The sequence below is a fragment of the Grammomys surdaster genome, unplaced genomic scaffold, assembly GCF_004785775.1.
Source record: "Grammomys surdaster isolate TR1022 unplaced genomic scaffold, NIH_TR_1.0 218, whole genome shotgun sequence".
Classification (NCBI taxonomy): Eukaryota; Metazoa; Chordata; class Mammalia; order Rodentia; family Muridae; genus Grammomys; species Grammomys surdaster.
In genome coordinates this window covers 240953-258890 of record NW_021604663.1, presented here as the reverse complement: position 1 = coordinate 258890, position 17938 = coordinate 240953, and positions in this window count along the sequence as shown.

Sequence of the window (17938 nt, the reverse complement as noted above, 5' to 3'; positions counted from 1 at the left end):
TACTTCTGGTGATGGAGTCCCAACGTGGAGTCTCAGGAAGCCCTGGGTTGGATCCACAGAAATATATGCACAACAGAAAGAAAAGGAATGTATACCAAGCAACAAGTGTTTGTTGGCTCTGGTTAACCCTCCAGGAGGTATTAATGACTGAGCGAAAACAAGAGCTTTAGAGAAGGCAGAGCAAGGCATTCAGGATGTCCAGCATTGATGGCCCCAAGAGTAAGAGCTCAGAGTCTCTGGGAGCCATTGAACTAGGCTGCCTTTTTCCCCTCAACCATCTTAAAGTAAAGGAAACCCAGAATTTTGAAGAATAGAGAGAGTAGCTGGATTAAATTCATATTAGTTGCCCATGATGATGGTGATTCTCCTCCTCCTTCTCCTTCTCCTTCTCCTTCTCCTTCTCCTTCTCCTCCTCCTCCTCCTCCTCCTCCTCCTCCTCCTCCTCCTTCTTCTTCTTCCTCTTCTTCTTCTTCTTCTTTTAGATTTTTCTTCTTTCTTTTCTTTTAGATTTTTGAGACTCAGTGCTAGGCCTGTTTAAGACAGTGACAGAGTGAACGTAAGCATACTGATTAATTTGCAGTTGAAGCCTTCTTACTGAACCCTCTTCATTCCAGGGGATTTAGTTTTCAAAATTACTTCTCTTTAGATGATTCCTCTTTATTGGCATGTCAATATATTGAAAGTTTTATAAGCGAAACAGGAAAAAAAAAAGAACACAAATTATCCAAAAGGAAAAGAAAGAGAGGAAAAGGTAAACACTGATTGGTCCCTGCTTGGCTCCACCAGGAGTCCAGCTCCTCTTGCATTTCTGAGTAAGTTTGTGCACAGCCATTCTCTACATCTTCATCAAGATCTATTCATCAGAACCAACAAAAACTGTTTTTAGTTCAGAAGTCCAGCAATAGTTCTTCCTGCACTACCCAACCTCCAATATCTAACATCCAAAACCCAACATCTAACATCCAACCTCCAACATGCAACATCCAACATTCAACTTCTAATCCCCAACATCTAACCTCAAACATCCAGCTTCCAACCCCCCAACCTCCAAACTCCTTTAGCCTCTGAAGAGTTTCCCACTCCATTTTAGAGGTCTGCTTAACTAAAATATTTTTGTATGTAAGAGAGAAAATCTATTTCTCTGCCTTCACTCAAAACCAATATAGTAATCCCAACAGTGTGCATTTCTGACTTCCTTAAATTCTCAAGTGTTACTAAAAATGTTTGCTAATTCGCCATTCAACCATATAAGAGAATGTACTATCACTTAGCTCTGTTGTCAGAAATGAACAGAATATGGACCTCAAGGATGATATATATTAAACTATGATTTGTATTTATGCTTACTGATAAGGAAAATATATTTGCCAATTTTCTTTATATGAACAGGACAGGAAATAGGATAAACATAACATATGGATTTTGTGCAGGTAGTCAAATCCTTTTTCTCTAAAAATTGGAGAGGAAGAAAACTTTGAATGGTAGAATTAAGACCTCTATAAATATGCGGTAAAAACATTTTAAAAGCATCTGCAAAAAGACTAATGAGCTTAGAAATTTGAAAGTCAGCTAAAATTCTCCAAGGGGAATTTGATAGATGTGGATGAGGACAGTATTTTGTGGGACTGGGCACTGATCTTCTCTTCCAGCCCCTTCGCCTGTTGTAATTAGCTAAGAGCACCAGCAGCCTATCTGGTGAAGGGTCTGGACTGGTTCTTTAGCTCAGCAATGAGTCCTATAATGTTCTTCACATAGTGTCAACAGTAATCCCTCTGTTGGATATGGAGCCTACGAGTCAGTATGGAAGTTTCTCAAGAACTATAGCTGTTTCACATCTATGTGACCCAGCTATACCACTGGGTATTCATTTACTCATAGACTCCATGTGGACATATCACAAAGACACATGTCCATCAGTGTATACTGCAGTACACTTCACAATAGCTGAATGGTGTAACCAACCTAGATATCTAAAAACAGAGGGTTGGAATGTGGCCTCTACAAACAATGGACCTTTCTATGGGCATAAAGAAGAAAGAAATTGTATAGTTTGTATGAAAATGAGTGGGACTGGAGAAAATCATACAAGTAAATTAAGCCAAAGGCAGATGGCAGATGTTTTACTTTTCTTTTCACTTGTGTGTATACATATACATATACATATACATATACATATACATATATATATAATTTTATACATATATAAAATATATGTATTATATATATGATTTTATATGTGTGTGTGTGTGTATCATGTATGTGTACACAACTTAAAAGTAAACATAAAGCTATCTAAAGGGACACCGAGGATCAGCTGGAGGGGGGAAGAATCAAGGAAAATGAGAGTAAAGGAGTATATAAGGAATGAAGGGGTATATTCACTGATACATACATGCACAAAATTTTAAAATTTAAAAGTCCAACTGATAGTTCATTTAATAACCTGACCTATGCCACTGTGTCCAGGAAAGTCCACTGTTGTTACACAACTTGAGTGACATCTCTCTCTAGGACATATTTTTAAATGTTTAGGTGTAGGTGACTGCAGTTGTCTGAAGCTGCCATGCTATCCAGCCAACCAACAGCCCACTCCAAACCTTCAAGGGGATGTGGAAACCATGGGGAGAGGAGATGGAGAGCTGTCACCCTGAAAGCAAATTAGCAACACTGGTTAGAAAGTTCAAAACCAATAAACAAAAATCAATTGCATATTTATGTGTTAGTGGTAAACACTCTGAAAATAAGAACAACAAAGTCATTGCACTTGAAATAACAAAAATTACAAAGAAACTTAGACAACTACAACCATAAAAGATTTTTCATGAAAGTCTACAAACAAAGCTGTAAGACCTTAAGTAAGATCTAGTTATGTGGAAATTCAGCACTTTCTCACAGGTCAGAAGACAGGATGTGGTAATTGTCTCAATGGTAACTCAGTGTAGTACCTATGAAAAGACACAGGCTCCAAACAGCATCAGATTCTTTTTACAGTGACAGAAGGCTTGCACTATTGACTTCAAAACTTAGAATCTAGGTAGATCCCTTCCTGTTTTCTGGGATGTATGCAACATTTGTAAACATCCTGACTATCAGAGTTGCTGCACTGACTCCTTGAAATGTGTAGTCTGGGATGTTTAGGCAGAAGTGTCAGGTGAGTATCCCAAAGTTTCTCTAACTGTCCAAATAATGATCATCACCCATTGAAGCACACCTCACTTGAAATGAGTCTTGCTTACATCCATAGTGGCTCAGAGTGTCACCAACAGACACCCACAAATGACTATTTCTGGGTAGTAGAATCAAAAGATCATGTTTTGATTTTCCTTCTTATTTTATAAATTTTATGTTCATTATGTGAGGATTATAAGAGTTTTTCCTACATGGGCTTTTATTATGCAGACTCCCAAATCACTCTCCTCATCAACTTTGAACTACTGTAACAAAAGGCCTACAATGACCAACTCAGAAAGAGAAAGAGAGCTGTGGAGATGGCTCACTGGGTGAAGCTACTGCTGCACAAGTGTGGGGATCTGAGATTAAGTTCCCTGGACTCACACTGAGGCAAAGCAGAATGAGCAATGCATATTCAATCCCAGAACTCCTAGAAGCAGAGAGCTGGGAGAATCCCAGAAGCTCATGGGTAGCTTGGCTCACATAGTAATACAACAGAGACTATGCTTCTATCAAAGTAGAAGGTGAAGGTGGAGATCTGAGTTTATTCTCTGACATCTATGCATGTGGAGTATCCACACTCACACATGCTCACACACACACATGAACACACATATGTACACACATATACACACACATACACAGACAACGCATACACATAAGTGTACAGTAGACACACATGCACACACACATAATGTACACACACACATACCACAGGCACACAACCCACACATGGGCACACACACACATACACTGACACACAGAGTGAGCGAGAGACAGAGACAGAGAGACAGAGACAGAAACAGAGAGCCAAGACAAGACAGTGTCCCACAGTCCTTTTGAAATCATGCCCCCAGTCCCTCAGTAACATAGTAGGTTCCCCAACTGAAGATTTCTACCACATCCTGACAGCATCATGCTGGACTAAGTCTTTTCACCATATGGGCCTCTGATTCCTTGTCCTGAACTTTGTCTACTGGGGCAGAGCAGGTAGATACCAGAGCTAGACTCTGCTGCCCTGCTATGCTCTGTTGGTACAGCATTGTCTGCAGACTAAGTTGGACCACACTCTTTTCTCATCCTTGCATAGGTGATAAAGGTCGGACCCTTGGAGGGATCACCTAAGACTTTACTCTCTCCTCGGGTTGCCTTCCTTCCATAGAAGTAGCTGGATATTTTCTATTCCTGTTTTCCCTCGATTTTGATTTGATGTCATTAGTGTGGTTATGGTGGGTGGAACTGGGCTGGTGGAAGATCAGGACAATGTGGGATGGAGCATTGGTGGCTGGGACATGGAGAGACTGAGGACGATTTTCTATAAAGGTACTGCATAGGACGCGCATTAACTGAATCACCCAGGCTCAACCTTTCTCCCTGAGGTTTTAGGATTGGTGCTCACAGGGCCTGTAGCTGCAGAGATAGACAGAGCACATTCACTCTGAAGTCACCTTGTATGGTGTGAAGGGAATTTCTAGTCTCTAATGAAATGTAAAGTAATTCCATATTCTTTGAGGTTCAAATAAAGTTCAATGTGACAAGACTTGTAGGTATTTGACATGTAGGAACAAGTTCTACTCTGCAGGCTACATAACTTCCATATTGCTTTTCCATCATTTAAAGTAAACAGTACTCCCTACTCTCTTACATGTGACCATGGGTTTAGAACACATATCCTAAATAAACTAAATGACAATAAGGTTTACAGAGCATTAATGTTGAAGGAGCATCCTTGCATGGGCGTCTCTATGAACATCTTTCCCTTGGGTTTCTGCCATAGTTCATGGTAGGTCTTTGAAGTTAAGAACTTTTCCCCAGTTTGAGAGGGTGTCCAGAGTGCTCTGCAACCTAAGGATGTGTACAGCCCTGTCTTGGACCTTCAAATGCAGACATTTAAGGAGATAGAAAAGACCTTCGGAAGGTATGCTGTGCACATACACACTAAGTGGAGCGGAAATAAAAAATGTGATTATATACGAGCTAAAATATTTTTTCTTAAAATTTTTAAATTTGTATTTCTTTTTCCACTCCATTTAACTTGAGTTGAGGTTGAAGTTTAAGGAAAGGTTTTTGTGATAGATTTAAATACCACTATTTAGACAAAGGGAGACATATCACAGAAGGTCAGTAGAACATGCCCTAGTGTGGCTCTGAGCTTCTCCAAACAGCTCTCTTTCATCTTTCTTAGTCTTTCTCTATCACTAGGCTGAAAATCCCAACACGAGTGTTGTTTGGAAAGCTACCCTAAGTCTCTTTGTAGAAGATTCTTTCTTATTTAACTGTAATAAAGTCAATGTCTTCTTTGCAGTTTTCATTTACATTGTGTAATATATTTACATTTCATATATATTTTGGAGGATTGGAAAAATCAAGGCCTTGGTAATTTGTTAAGGCAATTAAAATTGCATATGACAGTAAGCCTACTCTTTTAATTTAAGCTGTACATAAGAACACAGTGTTCCTTTGAACCTATGTAACAATTACCCTCCCTCCTGCCCATAGCTACCACATCCATGGCTAACATGATAAAGGCAAAGGGATTCAGACAAGGGTGATGAGCCCAGGAAAGGGAGCTACGAGCATCGGAAAAGGGACCTGAAAACCAGACATCATCCAAGGAAGAACACTGATTTCTCAAGTGGCTTTTCATGAGGCATCCATACGCACCAGGCCATCAATCTGATGTGACCTGATGACATTTCTCTGGGGCTCTTTCCGACAGAAAGTAATTCCATAGGCTTTCCTTTGGGCTATCATGAGATGTGTAGTTGAGCTGCCATTATGTTTTGTTTACATGTATGTATATGTGCATACACATACAGTGTGCCTGTGTGTTCATATGTGCATGGGTTGTATGTAAGTGAGTTTGCAAGAGTGCAGCTTGGGGATGCTCAGGTGGAGGCCAGATGAGCACATTGGGTGCCCCTCCTCTAGTACTCTCTTTCATGAAGCTTTATTGGCAGATCTCCCCCTGAACCCGATGCTTACCTTTCCACCTAGCCTGGCTATCAGGGATCCACCTGCCTCCACCCCAAAGCTTAGTTTACAGGCAAGCACAGTCATACTTGCTTTTTTTAAAAGCATGGTTACTAGGGATTTGAACTCAGGTCCTTACACTCACACAGTAAGTATTCTTACCACTGAGCAACACCCGCAGGTCTCCCTGTTTGAAGCTTGTCATGTTTGGTTCCCTTTTAAAGGTTTGCCATAAGAACCTAAATGAACTATCATTGAGTAGAGTGTGGGAGGTCTTGACCATCTACAATCACCTTCCCCTGTGATCATAGCTAATTATCTGTCTGGGGGATTTCATAGTCCTTCAAGCACTTTGTCCATTCTTTCTCTACTTGTGCCACTTATCACAGTGACAGATAAAGTCTAAGCACTAAAATGCACCTGCACAAAACTCATGCATTCAGGTAGTATTTACTCCACTGTCCTGGCAGAGAAGAAATGGAACCCAGACAATGAGACCTAAGTAGGTCAGCCTAGTCATTGGTACCAACATGCCTACATAACTACTTTCCTCTCTGCATCCTTTCCTTCCATGTGTATTATATAGTTATCATTTTGCTTATGAGACTATTGGTCCATCTGTCTGTTCTCCAGATTTCCCTTTGGTGCATCAATAATATGCTATAAAAGTTGACACGATGGTGATTATGTTTTATGCTCAAAGATATTCAATATCTCACTGTTGCCTATAATAACATCATAAAATAGTCTTACTATGAGTCATGGTTTTATATTTATATTTTCTCTATGGACTTTTGCTTCTTAACTACTACTTGTTTCTCTATATTTTAATTCACCTATTCTATATATGCTGAATACCAAAATAATCTGAAAGAAAATTGCAAAATCAATTAGTAAACATAAGAGGACACGGTCAGCAGATAAATATTGCTTTGTGGTGGGATGAGGATTATCCTATGTGGGAAAGTTACCCAAAGGCAGTAAAGAAAGGGGACCCATGTGATCTTGGGGAGTCACTTCAAGATTACACATATTAATTGATCTATTGATTAATTTATGAGGTGGATTTTATCAAATAATCAAAGAGCAGAAAATTAATTATAAAGAAAAGGGAGTAAAATTGTAAGGCATCAATTTATATTTGATGTGAAGAGAGTGGTCCTTGGCAGGGTTATTCACTAGAGTACGTCAGGGGAAAGCTGGGTGCCTATAAGTGTGTGCAGAATAGCACTGAGGTAGACAGTGAAGGCTCTCAACCAGAGAACCATCAACGGCATTTCACAGTTAGGTTTGTGTTAGGAGAGAGTGTTGACTTTAGTTTCAAGAAGGGTGTATAGTAGCTAATTTGGTTTGGGACATTTTTGAGTGTGAAATGCCATGGTATCTATCAGGTGCTTTAGGAAGAAGTTGAAACTATGAACATAAAGTCAACAGACTCTCCAGCTGGAGATTGAGTGAAGAGGTTTACAGTTGTGATGAAGCTAGGGGAGGGGACAACAGCCACAGAAAGGTGACAGAGAATCAGGAACATGAAAAGAGGAAACAGGTTTTGTAAAGCAGTAGCATACAGGGCACACACTGAATGGAAACCTAGGGACTGGAGGCAAACCAACCCTTTCTGTCTTGAAAGAAATGAATTGCAATGTGTCTCTGTGTTTTATCATCTCCCTCTTGAATGTTTGAGGACTAGCACACAGAAGACAGTCAGTGTTGGTGTCATGACCAGAGTTACTCTCTTCAGCCTTGTGATAATCGGCCTCCTCCCTGATAGAAGTGAGTGGCTCATCTCTCAGACCTACCAAGGGGTATTGCAACTGCCTTCATGCTTTCCAAGGTCTGCTTGAGTCAAGCTCCAGCTGGGGTACTGTGGGCTGGAGACTACCTTTGGCCATAGTAGAATGCGGGTGGGAAAGACCCGTGGCTCCTTTTCCTGGCAGCTAAGGTGCCTGTGGTTGGTGCTTATATTCCGAGAAAGCAATGAAATGGTACATATGCTTTGACTCTTGTTCCAAATAACCCATATCCTTGAAGAAAGTCCTCAGTAATCACAGCAATATTGCTGCTTCTATCGTCATTGGTCAGGACCGGAGAAGAATCATGGCTTGAAGCCATGATTGGAGAGCAACATGGACTTAGAATTAACGGTCATATATGCTTATGACCCCTCCTTTAAATCTCTCATCACCTGGGTGATTCACGTTCTTCCCCATTGGGCCATCTTCCTATTGAGCCTTCTGCAAAGACCTAAGACTATTTCCTAAATATGTCGTCCAAGCAACTTCAGACTGGAGATCCTTCAGAGTGAATGTCTGGGCTGAAAAGATGTGGTCACTTGAAATCTACATTTATAAAATAGCTTGAATTCATTGTGGTTGACAGCTCAATATTTCTATTTTCTCTTCTTATCTGTAGCTGTATGCAATACCATGCCTCATAAATATAAGTTTATATATGCCAAACTTCTAGTTCCTCAAACAGCAAGCCTACGTTGCCTCTTTCTGATTAGCCCCTATATGAACAAGCTCTGATCTACACATGTGCCTGTAACCACCCCCAGTCTACCAGACAGAAACCATGTAAGACACTGATTTAGGGAGAACTAAATACCCATGAGTATCTATCAGTAGAGAAAAAAATTATTAGAATGGCATAATTTAAAAAATCATAGCACTTAGGAAAAATTAAGAGGAATCTTAATCTTCAGTTATATAGAAGGATACATATTAATTCTAGCACACTGTATATCAGCTATCTCCAGTGTTTGTTAATGGGCCACCTGAAGGTTTCATGACATACTTGTATGAATTAGATTTAGTCCAGTGAGATTTTAGCCTGCCACAGATTAAGATTGTGTATCACGTTTCAGGCATGATCATACACAGAGCTACTCAGATGGGGTGTAGCCTGTTCCCATCACAGGCAGTGAGATATTCTGTGAGCTCCTGAAAGCCCCGTTCTGCTAAACATCTTCACACGAAACAGAATGTCAGTGGTGAAGCTTCGCCCTCTCTGCTTCTAACTTTTATTCTTTCTTGCAGTCATTTTGTAGCTGCTGCTGAACTTATGTGTGAAAGTTTGCAAGGTTTCCCTTTGTAGACTCCGCTGCTGCCTTCGGTTCACTGAATTGGTTTATAGAGTTTGTAGGTGAACTTACCCTTACAAATTTTATGAGAATTCAGAAAGTCCTGGGCAGATTGTTATATCAGCTTTCTCTTTCTCCAGATCTGCCAGGGAAAAAAAATAAAATGATCTTGCCCTCTTGCAGCATGTGCTGGGAAGGTAAGCACAGAATGCCTACATCAAGGAATGGGTAGCCTGCTACTGCCTTAGGCTGATTTCTTCCTGAACATCTTTCTGAAATGACCATGAGGTTTTGCTGCAATCCTTTCTGTTAAGACTTTAATTACAGTCTCTGCTATGTGTTTTAAAAAAGAGAATTCCCTTCTTTTATTGAAATATGAACACATTTGAAGTTCAGATAGGTACTAGGTTGGTCTATTAGGTACTCCTTTTTTATGTTATTGAGGATTAAGTTAAAAGATGTCATTGCCGAATTTAATACATAGTTTACAAAGACAAAGAAGCAGTGCAGGTTAAGAGAATCACGGGAATGGGTTTGGATAGCACAAAGTGCCAGAGGTAGGAGTCACTATCCTTGGGCTGAGTGCCCAAAAATGTTCTATGAAGCAGGTGGTGCCTGATCCCAGCTTTGAATAACAGTCCTGCAAGCTTTGTGTGTCAAGAAAACCAGTTGAGGCAATTCTGATGGCAGAGCATCAGCATGAACATGGAACAGGGAACCATGGCCTTCTATCCCATTGAGAGCTGAGTCTACCCTATGGAAGGCTGGAACATGACCTTCTATCCCATTGAGAGCTGAGTACACTCTATGGAAGGCTGAGACATGACCTTCTATCCCAACAAGAGCTGAATTCACTCTATGGAAGGCTGGGTATCTCCTGAAGGTTGGGCAAGAGAGCAGCACCATGGGAGGACTGTGAGGCAATCAATCGTGAGGAGGCTAAGTAGGAGAGAAGGGGAAACCTCTCCCTCCCTCCCTCCTTCCTTCTTCCCTTTCTTCCCTTTCTACTTGTCTCATGTATTGTTGTCTAGGCTGGAGCATGCTGCCTAGCTAAGGGCTGTATCATTCTCTGCATCACCTTCTCTGAAGCTGCTGCTACAAGCAATCCTCCCACCCCAACCCCACACACATAGGTTAAACAGCCACTGACCAAGCTGCCTTGTCAGCCTAGGGTCAAGATTCCTGTCAGTTTCTTTCTGGTTTGGTGTTTTAAAAACATTTCTTTACTTTATTTCCATAATTTAGATCTGTCGCTTTGGAAAGAAAGTAAAGCATTTACATTTGTTGGTGGGGCCATAATTATTTACAGTTTCCAGTCTCAGATGGGATTTTAGTTCTAATCATCACATTTTTAAAATGTTTCTGTTTGTGCCCCTGAGCTACTCTGATGTGAGTTCATCCCCAAACTCCAAACGCAGAGCTCAGAATGACCCACTGTGCTCAGCAGAGGTACTGCAGCCAACAAAAGGAATGGTGTACCTCTCTGTCTTGGCAAGGAGCTCCTGCCTTCCCTCACTCCCACAGGGTTTCTTCCCACAGGGTGAAAAAGGTCACACACCTCACTACATTCCACACAGTCCTCTCCTTTATTCTGTGAGACAGGATATTTCACTCTTCAGAGCTAGTCCATTAGGCTAGGCTGGCTTGCCAGGAAGCTCCCAGGACCTGCCCATGTCTTCCTCCCCGACACTGATACCACAAGTGCATCCTATTACCTCTGTACATTCACACACGCACAGAGCACCACATCCCCTGCAGGTTACTTGTTCACACTGGCTCCAGACAGATTAATAACCAGCGTTGGGGCTGGAAAGACCTCCTTAATAGAGCCAGCAGTGAGGAGCCCCAGGTTCCCAAGCCCAGAACCAAAGTCATCATTAAACTGCATGTGTCACAAAAAAGAAAATAGAAGAGAAGAATACTGGGGAGAGATCTGTAAGGAAGAGTGGCCCAGGCAAGAGCAGGGGAGCATAAGAGAGGTTGGGATGAGAGCACCCAATGTAGATAATATATATGCATATATTATGCACAATATATATACATGAACTTGTCAATGGAGGGATTTAATTGAGAAAAATAGGAAATTATATCTGTGTCGGGACTTCTGAATATTATTTTTTTTAAAATGGCGCAAGCAAAAAATGCAAGAGGCAGTGACAAGCCGGCTGAAAACCCTGTAGGCACTTCTTGACTTGCTCAGGTTTTGAGGGAGCTTGGGCGTTTATCTGTTTGTTGTTTGTTTTGCTTGAGAAGGTATCCCCGTGAAAGCAAGGCTGCACACAAATGTGTGAGCCTCCTGCCGCAGCCTCTGGAGTGTTTGACAGGTGTGCACCACCATGCCCAGGTGTGAGCCACATCCCCAGCTGTTGCTGTCACTGTTTAAGGACAACCCACCCCGTTTTTTTCTGCTCTATTTTTAGTTCCCCTTCTTTACATCTGTGCAAAGTCAGGTGTCATTGAAACAGTTTTGTTTCTAATCTCAGAAACCTACTTTTAGGTAATTAGGTAATGAATGAGACATTAGATTGAATTTTCTGAGAAAAAAAAATTGCCTGGCTTAGCTGGCCCCTGAGTAATACAAGCTGTCAGATCTCCCCTTCTCTCTCTGATTATATTAATTACCTCTCTTACCTTGCAAATTTAATGTAGAACAAGTATTTTATCTAAACTTGAAGAATTTACTAGAGGTTAAGAAGTTATATAACCTTAATAAAAACAAGAGTAACAGAATTACCCTCCAATTTCTCATCATGAAGGTTAATTCTGTAACATCTCCCAGATCTCATTTCTACTGCCATAGAAAGGACAGCACAACCATGCTTCCATCACATCTCGCCCTGCCAGAGCGGAGGTGGTGGCAGGCAGGGCAAAGGCGCATGCGCACTCTCCGACGGCTGGCTGGCTGGTGTGATTCTGCACCTTCACATACTGTGTTATTTTCCAGAGAAGAGCAATCATTTTAATCAGTCCTTCCAACGGCCATAATTAGCATCTATTGTTAACTTGACACACCTGGGAAGAGCAAACAGCTGAGGAATCAGCGCCACCAGATTGGCCTATGGACATATCTATGGAGGAATTTTCTTGATTGCTAATTGATCTAGCCAGCCCTCTGTGGGTGGTGTTGTCCCTTCCAAGTGGTTCTTGGTGGTATGAGAAGCCAAGATGAGGATGCCATGAGGATTTGAAAGCTCCTCTCACCCTGGAGTGAGCATAACGGGGAGGTGACAACAAAGGCGCAGCCAAGAGTCACTTGGAGAAAGAAATGCAATGCTGGCTATCAACACAAGAGAAGGGGAAATCCAGAAGTGATTTGTACGCTGTTTTACCCCTCTCGTCACCGGTTCAAAGCAGGACAATATCAACGATAGGTCTCAGTCATGCATAGGCCTTCCCTCAAGCCTCTGAGCCTAGACTTCGGGGATAGTGCTCCTACCCATCCATGGGTGGCACCAGGAAACGCAGTTTGTAGCACAAGATGCCAGTGTCATCCCTCTGAGTTCAGAGGTGGTAAGCCTTGGTACACACAGCCAGGTCTTCTGCAAAGTGTGTAGAGATCACCGCTGTGGAGAGTCCCTCTTTCCCCAAACTCCAAGGGTGCCCTGAGGAATCCCAGGGCGAATAACCACAGGAACTAGCCTCTGTAGAGAATCCCCCAAAGATACTATTTTAAGTGCCAACTTGGCAGGATAAATTAAGAATTAGGAAGCTACAGGGTCTAAACCACCAGCCTGGGAGCACTTAGGGAGGGATCCAGGGCTTCAGCTGAATACGTAAGAGTGGAGGGCCCTGCTGGGCATGGGTGGAAGATGAGATCCTTGACCTCATGAAGCCTGGATGCCCCAGGGAGTGGGAATTTTGAGGGTGGGAAAGTGGGAGTGGGGGGGGTAGGTAGGGGTTACATCCACAGAGAAGAAGGAGGAGGGGTAAGGGGATAGGGGGTTCCCGGGTGGGTGGGGGATGGGGTAAGGGGACAACATATGAAATGTAAATAAAATATCCAATAAAAAAAAAGAAAAAAAAGAATTAGGAAGCTAAAAAGCAAGCAAGCAAGCAAGCAAGCAAACAAACAAACAAAAAGGAAAAGTCAAACCAAACAGATGAAACACCATTTCTTTTGGTATGCTCTGGAGGCTCTCATAGGAGTCTCACCAGATCAGGTAGAGAGGACCAGTCCTCAGTGTCTGCAAACACCAGCCAGTTGGCTAGGGATGGATCCCTGGAGAAAACCTAGAGATGAACTGGCTTATCTCTTTGATATCTGACACTAGAACATTTCTCCAGATGCCAGGCATAGCAGGAGTGGCTCCCCTGCTATAGCTTCTCAGGCTTTCAGTGTCAACTGAGAACCACAACATGGGGCTCACTGCTCTGCGCCCTGTGGAGTTGAACTGAACCAAGCCACTGGGTACAGACGCAGAGCTGTGGTGCTTTCTCCCTCTCTTAAGGCATAGGCCAAATGTCCCCACCTTCCATGCATTCTGTCTCCCTGGAGAACCCTGACACATCTTTAAGGTGCTACCCAGGGGAAGTATGGGGGAGGCTGCTTGAAACTTCAGCAACCTGATTCCTACTGATTTGAAAGTTACTCTCTAGCATTCTGTTTTAGCTTTGTTTTCTTTGTTGGGGTTTGGTCTTATTTGGGATCTATTCCCCTTCATCACTTCCCATCTCTCCTCTTGAGAGCAGGACTGTCTATGTTTGACTCATGGTCATATTATGGAAACAGCCCATAACTGGAGGCCAAGGTTGCTTGCTCATGAATCACATGCTGATCTTAACCCTGTACAGTGCAGTGTTCTATAATGTGATACATACTATCTCCCGTACACCAGCCACTGTTCATGAGTGACCGGTAGAAGTCAAGAATTAGATGGTTAAGTTTGCTCAATTCTAACTAAAACTTATTATATTATTAGAAATTGAAATGTTCCAGCGTTGATGGCTACCTAATAAGTTTGATCAATTTTAACTAAAATGTAGTTATTTTATTGGAAATGTAAATGTCCCGGGGTTGAGTGCTATGTATTGGGCAGTAAAGTTCAGAATTAAGATGAAAAAGAAAATGTAGCCAATAAATAAAATGAAAATGAGTTAGTATGAAGAAGCAATATAGAGATTGACTGGTTTGAGGCAATGATAATCAATTATTATTTTTAAAGTGATATAATTCCAAAGTGTAAAACTGTGTGTTTCTAAACTTTGGGAATGCACACAACTGTTCATATGGTGGAGAGGAGAAATAGTTAAAGAGATGACAGTGGCTAACCCGTGACAAAGTTGGACTCCTAAGAAGACAGGGAAATGAAGCAATAACACACACACACACACACACACACACACACACACACTGTTGTGTTGTGTTCTTGGTATCTGGCTAATTCTCAGCTACAGGTGAGCCCAGGACACCTGCCAGTCAGGTCATATGTTGTATGAGCTCACAGAGGAGAGTCCATGGTAGGAGAAAGACAGCCGTATCTTAGGACCTTCTGCATGCATCATTCCTTCGCATACACCTCAGCCTGTAGAAATTCTTTCTCCTACATGAGTGTTTTCTCGACATGGATTTTCACAGAGCATCATCAGGCTAATACTTCCCAGGGTGCTCAGTAATAATGACTGCACATCTAGAATGGTCCATAGGTAATAGACCAAACTTTTGGGAAGTCTAGTGAATCAAAGAACAATCTAGTTAAAAGGTTTGTTCTACAACAAGTCCCATCTTGGAAGATTATTTAAGCATCACAATAAAAGTAAGACTTATGAATGCCTTCTTTTACTACTGCCTAACACAAACATCACTGGGCACAGATGAAAGTTCGTTCCAAGCCTTCATCTCTGGAAAAGTTGAATATCTTTATCATATTCTAGAGCAAATGAGGGAAACAGCAAACCCCCATCAGAAGCCAGACAGGTATGTGCTCAGGCTTCACACCACAAGCCTTGCTGTGGAAAAGTCACAGGAATTATGCTAAGGCCCAGTGCTTTCCACATGAAGCATTTATTCAACATACAGTCTGTGCATGGCACTGTTGCGTGTATGCTGTACTGTAATGTTACAAAATCAGAGTGCTGACACTCTGCCTCATGATATCCCCGTGAAGCAACTGAAACATACATAAATATGAGGTGCAAAAATAGCTATTCAAATATACTAATGAAAACATGTAGCTTGATGAGCCATTTTTACTTAGAGGAAAAGAGGTAGTATCAGAAATATCTTTATCTTTGAGCTAGCCTCCATTTTTGCCTAGTGTTTGGCTCTGAGTGCTCAGTGGTTAAATCACTTGCTTCACAAGAGTGAGGACTGGATTTTAGATTCTCAGAACCCATGTAAATGTCCAATAGGCACCTTGGCTCACCCTTAACTTCAGCCTCTATAAACAGAGACAATGGGAGTCCCCAAAGAAAGCTGGCTAGCGAGATCAACCATATCCATGATCTCTGAGTTTGATTGAGATACTCTGCCTCAAAAATAATAAATTGGAGAATAGTGGAATAAGACTGCTGACATCCTTCTTAGACCAGCCCCCTCCACATGTGTACCTATACACATGCATATATGCATCCACACTATAAACATAAGTGCGCGCGCGCGCGCACACACACACACACACACACACACACACACACACACATAGAAGAGTAAAAGCAAAATACACAGTATTAGTAGAAAGCTCTTACAGATGTTAGAATATAATGAAGAATATATTGAGTTGAGAATAGTCCTATGTACTAAGATAAAATTTAATAAGCTCTGAGATTTAAAAAACTCAGGACTAAAATCTCTTTTTGATTAGAGTTCTAAAACAGAGTTAAATGATATTTTATGACTGAAAGTGCATGACTGGTGGAGGAAACAAATGTTTTACCGGCTAACAACCCATGCTTGGAGAATCAGAATAAAGTATATGGATGGCCTCCCTCATCTGTCCACACTAAGATGATGATACTTGCAGGGAATTGGCCTGAATGACAGGTTCTGCAATGAGGCCTTTTGAGTAGTAAGTTGCCTCCTTGTGAGCAGATTCCAAAAAAGGGAGAATTGTAGAGAGACTTGTGTGTGTGTGTCTGTGTGTGTGTGTGTCTGTGTGTCTGTGTCTATGTATGTGTGTGTGTCTGTGTATATGTTCATGTGTGTGTGTGTATGCATATGTAAATGTGTGTATATGTTTGTATGTATGTATAAGTATGTATATGTGTGATACATATATAGAGAAAGTAGGGATAGTTGGAGGGAGAAGGTCACTAGGAGGCATGACTTCAAAGGGATATATAAGTGAGGGTTTCTTATTATTTGTGATTTAATAAGCACTGGTTTCTTTTCTCTGTCTCTATTCCGGGACCTCTTGCTGGTTAGGTGAGAGGCTTAGAACTCATTAACTGTTTGTGAATCAGAGAGAAAAGAAAGAAAAAGAATTAAAATTTTTTACACATGCAACATGCACAGGTACACAAACTCTGGCCAGGCCTGACCGCCTACCTTATGAACCCTACAAGTGTTCATGCCTACTTACATATTTACACACATATTTACATACATGCGTATAGACGAACAGACACATGCATATATACATTTGATAGAGCAGAGACCCCGATGCTATCACATATTTTCTTATCTTAGACAAAAGTTCTTTATAAAGTCACTCAAAGGGGGAGTTACAGAAGGATGCTGATATTAAACTCAAAGCAATGTTTCATTCTATAAGCTCATTAAAAATTCAAAGCAACAGTTTCACATGGCCTTGCTTTATCATGGTGCACACCTGTGACTTCATCCTTGGACCTGACCGAGAATGAATGTTCTTCCTTGATCACACATCTGTCCCAAGCCTTTCTCTCCTTAGTGCAATTTATGAAAGTTCATTGTATTCCTTATTATGCAGCCTTTGCTTAATATTCTATAAGAAGTGGGTATATTCTATTCTTGATTCTGACTTTACCACATCTTTCTGGCAGAATAATTAAAACCATCTCCTAAAACCTTTTTTTTTCTAAAATTATTTGAATAAAATCAGGAATTCTATAGTCATTAATTCATCCAAACAGCATTAATTCATGAGAGCTGATCTTCATGTTGATCTGCAGAAAATCTGCCCAATAAGGTGGGCTGAAGCTCAGTAATCATTGGTTAGTGTTAGGAAAAGGCAAATCAACAGTCAGAAGCAATCTTGGGATGAAATCTCTGAAGGCCCTACAATTTAAAACTTACCCAATGCAGGCCATGCAAAAATGATAGGCCATCGCCAGAAAATTACTTATTTGCCTTTTGCCTTTCGTAGATGGCTCCTGACATACACACACACACACACACACACACACACCCCATATATACATATGCAATTAAATGAATATATATTTGTCATTGGGGTAAATGTTCATTTTTCTGCTCAGCCACACTGAGCACATCAAGCAAGGAATCCAGGTTTCCATTTCAGAAGCCATTTGCTTTGCTAAGTTTCCTTCTTCTCTGTTCTTACTCCCCTTACATCTCTGGAATATAGTAGTCTTTTGCTGTTTACAATCTACTTTTATCAGAGAATAGAAAATACATTTTCCCGACAGAGATCTACAGCCTTCGGTGTTTAACAGCCTTCGGTGTTAAAATGGTAGCATTTGCCACCCTGACTTAACTAAGTACTTTTCAAGCATGTGGGTCCATGGCTATACTCAGCCTCCACCACTGCAGCTATAGAGACACTCTGAGATTAG